The 6,000-nt window shown below is 39.5% G+C and overlaps 1 protein-coding gene across 9 annotated transcripts in view; it reads right to left on the reverse strand.

Moving 5' to 3' along the window:
* Nucleotides 1-4,707, reverse strand: part of SGIP1 (SH3GL interacting endocytic adaptor 1) — a 198,500-nt gene extending 193,793 nt beyond the window's left edge. For 4 of the 9 annotated variants that reach the window (XM_070592727.1, XM_070592721.1, XM_070592720.1 and 1 more), the window contains exon 1: nt 4,542-4,682. The gene's annotated coding sequence lies outside the window, so the exon portion shown is untranslated. Of the gene's footprint in view, nt 1-4,541 lie in introns of all 9 variants that reach the window. The other 5 variants (XM_070592718.1, XM_070592725.1, XM_070592708.1 and 2 more) reach the window with 3 other exon arrangements.
* Nucleotides 4,708-6,000: the final 1,293 nt, after the last annotated feature.

The raw sequence follows: 6,000 nt of genomic DNA on the forward strand, positions 1-6,000 counted from the left end.
ATAGGATTGTTAGTTAAAGCTGGTAAGGGTAATCCCAAGGCTTTGTGCACCTTTATCAAGAAGACGCTATTCCCAGCTGTAAGAATGTCTGATGAACAAAGCTTTGCTTCAAGGAAAAAAGTGCTCCAGTGTGTTATTGGAAAAGATTAAGCACCCTAATCTTGTCTTTTCATAGGTTTTTGGAAAAAAAAAAAAAAGGGTAAGGAAGGGTTTCTCAAGAACAAAGGCAGTACCTTAGACAGTGGGCCAAATTTCATCACTTCCTAGTACAATTTTGCTTATCGGGAAGTGCAAAGGAGAATTTCTAGCTGCTAAAATGATGGAATTTTTTTGGAAGTCTTAAATGGAAGTCAAAGAGTTTGTGGAAAAGATGGAGTGAATTCCTGACAGCCCAGGAGTTTATCTAGGCTGGTGAGTGGTGCCCAGGTCACACCAGGCTCTCAGACAGTGCCTGTGCCTAGGCCAGGACCAAAAACTTAGTTGCTGAAGTCGTTAGATATTTAAAATGTTTTCCCGAAAATAGCATTTGTATGGTGGTGATGCCCTGCTACGCATGTTTTTTGGAATCAAATCCTATTATATTCTTACTGTAAGTGTTGAATATCTTTACTATATCTCAATTTTAGTGTTTGGGTGAAAAAATTAGATCCTATTTCAGAAAGAGAAAATGAGAACTGAGTCACAAAGGAAGGAGGAAAGAAAATTAATATAGAGGGAAAGTTTAAAGAATGGATCCAGACATAGTATATATCTCCAAGATAGTGACCTTAGCACAGCATTTGACTCTGTCCCTCTTGTTATCCCCACTGAGGCAAGTCAATGAATGTAGAGGGAAAGATATTGCCCAAGCCCTGGAAACCAGCAAGGGTCCCACTTGAAGAGCTAGACTCCCATGGAATGAAAGAGGTGAAAGAACAATATAATACGTAAAATATAATGTATATATTACATATCTATGTATAATATAGATATTTATGCCCCATATTCACTATATTCTTGGTTAAGATGAAGAACTCCAGCTGGAACTGACATGGGCAAAGAAGGGATTTAGTTGGGTAGCTCACAGAGTTACATGAAGAAATGTAGAGCTGAGGGGAAGCAGGAAACTGGATGCTCCAGGAAACTAACCTGGATGCTCCAGGAAACTTGGTTACCAGAACCAAGTACTCCTAATTCTGTTTCTCCTAGCATGTAAGCTTCTTTTCATTTACTGTTTTTCTCCTGTGATCAGGGGCTGGCCATTCAAATCCTTTAAGCTCACGTCTTCAGGTTGACTATCTAAGATCTACTTCAAAAAACTTCCAGGGAAGGACTCTGCTTGATCCAGCTTGGGTCATTGTTCACCTTTTGGACCAATCAGTGAGGCAAAGTTGATGAGGTCTCATGACAGACTTATTTAAACCAAAACTTACCCTGGGCTTGGTCACATGCCCATTTCTGTGACTAAGCATGGGGAGAGAGATAGGCAAGTTTCCATGACAAACAACCCTTAATAGTATGAATCCCCTAATGTGATTGGAGGGGTAGAAAGGATGCTGTCAAAGGAAGAAAGGGAGCTATTACCAGAAAAGTGTGGGGAGAGAAACTATGAAACAAAAGCTGTCTACCAAGTAGATATTACTCAGTGCACCTAAGATAAAACTCACAAAAGGATTCATGATCACAGAGGGACTCAGAATGCCACACTCATCCCATGCAGCATACTTGAGAGGTTATTCATATACTCATTCTCGCTCGCTGCATCCAGAGAGAAACCTGCGGACTACAGTTATCCTCCTCCTGGCTATGCGGAGGGAAGGAGGGAAGGGGGAATCTGATCCTGCTTGTCGGCCCACTTACACCGAAGACCTGACCAGGCATGCTCACCAGCCGTTGGTCCATCCCTGCCCAGAGAGCCACGTATCCAGACGTACACGAGTACTGAAGAAACTTGTGTCAGCGAGGAGTACTGCTTCATCTAGACCTCCACTGACAAAGATAAGCAATAAAGACCGAATAGATGAGAAGAATCAGCAATTCCGAAAGAGAGAGAGAGAAAGGAAACAATTATAGCTGAGAGAAGCAGAGGAAACACCCTCACTAAAAGCAGAGGAAATATAGAAAACTGCAGAGGCATTTAAAAAAATTCTGTTTTTTACTACTGATATAATTTCAGGGATCTAGCGGCAATAAACCAGAGCAGACTGCTATGAGAAAAGAGCATGCTAAGGGCCAGAAAGAGTGCGTGGAAGTAGTAAAAACATTCTTATTAAAATTTGTTAAATGTTACAGCAGTCATCAAAGATGTCTGGATTCGGCCGAGAGGGAAAATTGACAGGCTCAGTGGCAACGTGCTGGAAGCTCAGGCTCACAACGACAATGACAGCCCAGGCACATGGGAGCACACGGGAATTATTTTTCTCCTTGAAGAATCGGTTAACTCGGATGAAACTTTAGCGGTTCAAGAAGCTAGAGAAAGGAAAAACTACAAAATTCACTTTATGAATTACAAAACCTGACAAAAATAATAAAAAAGAGACTATAGCTCAATATCATTTCTGAATATCAACACAAAGTTTTAAATAAAATAACAGCAAACAGAATCCAGCTTTTCAAAATCAATGTATATCATAAGAAATTAGACTTTAAGAGTAAGAAAAAATAGTTCAACATTAAGAAATCTATAAATATAATTCACAATATTAAGCTACTGAAACGAAAATTATACTATCTCCATAGTTGCTGAAAAGATATCAATAAATTTCAATGTATGTCGCTCATTAAGTAAATAAAAATCTTATAAACAAAGACAGAGATAAAAACTTCTTTAAGATGATAAAATATATGAATCTCTTTCCAAAATCTGCCATCTTGTTAAATTCAGGTACAATGAAAAAAGTCTTCATTAAAATCCGGAATAAGACTTAAATGTCCTTTATTATCATTGCTAATTAATATTTAATACTATTCTACAGAAGCCAGCAAAAAAATTAGAAAGACAGTGATATGTGTATATCACACCCTTTTCTCTCTCTAAATGCACAGTAAGACTGTATTTGCTGGCCTTCCTGCTTCTCTGGTTGGAGTTATATGACTGAAGTAAGGCCATGGAATTTTCCAGGCCTGGCCTATACACTCTCCATATCTCTTTCCTTTCCAAATAGCAGAGAGCCACTTGATCTTCGTTAGATTTTGTATGTGCAGGAAATAAACTTTCACTGTGTGTATAATCTTCTATGGATGGTATAATCAAAAAAATATATATGCTTTTTCAAAGAGCTAGAGGAAGAGTAATCCAAACCAAGGAAACTCCAAGTGTAGAGACCATCAAATGGAAAGAACTAGGTATGTTCTAGAATCTAGAATCACATTGTCTAATGTGATAGTCACTAGCTACGTGTGGCTATTTGGCACTTGAAATGTGCCCAGACTGAACTGAGATGTGATGTAAGTATAAAATGCACACCAGATTTCAAAGAGAGTACAAAACAAAGAGAATCTAAAATATCCTGTTAATAGTTTTTAGATTGATTACATGTTGAAATAATATTTTTATACTTTGGTTAAATAAAATATTTTATTAAATTAATTTCACTTGTTTCTTTTTTTTTTTTTTTCCTTTTTCTCCCCAAAGCCCCCCGGTACATAGTTGTGTATTCTTCGTTGTGGGTTCTTCTAGTTGTGGCATGTGGGACGCTGCCTCAGCGTGGTTTGATGAGCAGTGCCATGTCTGCGCCCAGGATTCGAACTAACGAAACACTGGGCCGCCTGCAGCGGAGCGCGCAAACTTAACCACTCGGCCATGGGGCCAGCCCCTCACTTGTTTCTTTTTAATGTGTGTACTTGGAAATTTTAAACTACACGTGTGGTTCACATTTGTGGCTCACATTATATTTCTGTAGGACAGCTCTGTTCTTGAGACTGACAGAAAATCAACCCAATAAACACTGTGGGCAAGGGGGATGGATCACATTTAAGAGGTTATGTGTTAACTGCATATATCACTACCACATTCCCATTCATTCGTTTCTTCATCCAACAAAGATATGTTAAGAACTGTCTATGCTCAGGCACTGTGTCAGGTTTTGTGACACAAAGATGAAAAGGCATAAACCTTTCAAGAAGCTTATAGTCCAGGGAAGGAGGCAGATGAGCAAACCAGCAATTACAACACAGGTTTGTAATGTTCAGAGCTAAGGCAGCACAGAGAAGGGACACCTGGGGTAGAAGGGAGGCAAAGAAGGCTTCTGAGAAGAGATACTGCTTGAGCTGCTCTTTCAAGAGCAAGTAAGATACTCTTGCAGACTCATTCTTATCCAGCCCCATCCCCTCTGCCTCTCCCCAACTTTGATTTCTCCTCTAATAGACCTTTCAGTATTCTGTCTGGATCTCCTGTTCACTGTTCAGTGGTGGACAAAAATGTCTATCGTCAAACTTTAGGCTGCCTAAACTCTATCCTGGTTTTCCTTTAATGACATATTTTCTCTTTCGTCTATATTCATTCTGCTGGAGGCCATCTCCCTCTCGCATGCCGCATGCCCCGTCCTTCACCCCCAACTCACCAGATGAAGAGGGGTTGGCATTTTCTTAGTTCCACATTTCAGCTTCGGTGTCAATCATTTGCTGCCATTGCCAAAAATATCTTCTAGGGTCCATACTGCTTGCTTTCCCCCATTTTGGTTGTTTTCCTTTTTACCAACCCCAGAGAAACTCCAGGTCAAACTCTCCTCTATGACTTCAGCAACTGTATCATAGTCCTCCTCTTTATTTCACCACATTGTCCATGACTTCAGCATCTCTTCCATGATCCTGTATGTCTACCTTACAGCTCCTTGACTTTCTCAATTCCAATGACCTTAATTTCCATTGTGTCTTAGTCACTAAAAGTATAGCCACATTTTGGACCTCATTTTTGTTTATTTTTATTCTTTATTTTTATTTATTTATTTATTTTTAAGGAAGATTAGCCCTGGGCTAACATCTGCTGCCAATACTCCTCTTTTTGCTGAGGAAGACTGGCCCTGGGCTAACATCCGTGGCCATCTTCCTCTCACTTTTGTTTATTTTTAATATATTACACTGTATATTTCCCTACCCCCTAAACTGTTTATCTACCCTTCTCCACACCCCACATGCCATGCATATGCTTTAACACCTCCTGAATCTTCTTTTGCTTCTTATTGTGATTCTCAGGGCTGTTGATCTTCCTCATTCACTTCTCATATGCTCGCGGGTAAAATATGTGTATATGTGTGGTAAGATGGGAGGGCGCATCCTTGAGAGCAATCCCTCCCTCAAAACTCAATAATACTTGCTCCGTTCTGTGCTAGTCATTTTCTCCCTGCATTCACCTAACCTGGAATGCCTACTTCTATCTCCATGAATGTCATCCCTTCTTCACGGTCAAGCTTAAATCCTCTCCAGGAAACCAAGCACATGGATCTTTCCTTCTCCTAACTCTCACTGCGTGTACCAGATCAGCTTTTGATTATACAGCTTAAGACATCTCCTAATTATTTCATGTCTGGTAGTCATCACCCAACAGAAATCTTTAAGAAAGAGACCATGCCTTTTATTTCTTTGACAACTCCTACTACAAATGACACAATCCTGGATACATAGTTGGTGCTCAATAATTATTTGATAAACAAATATATCATTTTTTATTTTGTTATATAAATCTAGTAACAGAAATATTATTCTGCTTATTCTCATAATTTCTTTGGCAGTGAAGAAATTTGAGGAGAAAGTAATCATTTCTTGTTTGCTCTCCCCAGAGAGGTCTGTGAAAATCCCAACAGGAATGTAAACTCAGCAAATTACTTCTCAGGTTGGGTCCAGAAGCCAGGTTGAGTTGGGTTGTCAGAGCAACAAAAAAACCCCCACAGAGACCATAATAGCCAGAGTTTATGAAGCATTTCAGAGCATTCTGTATTATATTAAGTATTCGATAGGCAGCCCAGCCTACTAAGTACTTTGTGACCATTATTTTGTGCAATTCCCCCAAACCTATGACCTAGG

This window comes from Equus przewalskii, chromosome 24 (genome assembly GCF_037783145.1).
Source record: "Equus przewalskii isolate Varuska chromosome 24, EquPr2, whole genome shotgun sequence".
Lineage (NCBI taxonomy): Eukaryota > Metazoa > Chordata > Mammalia > Perissodactyla > Equidae > Equus > Equus przewalskii.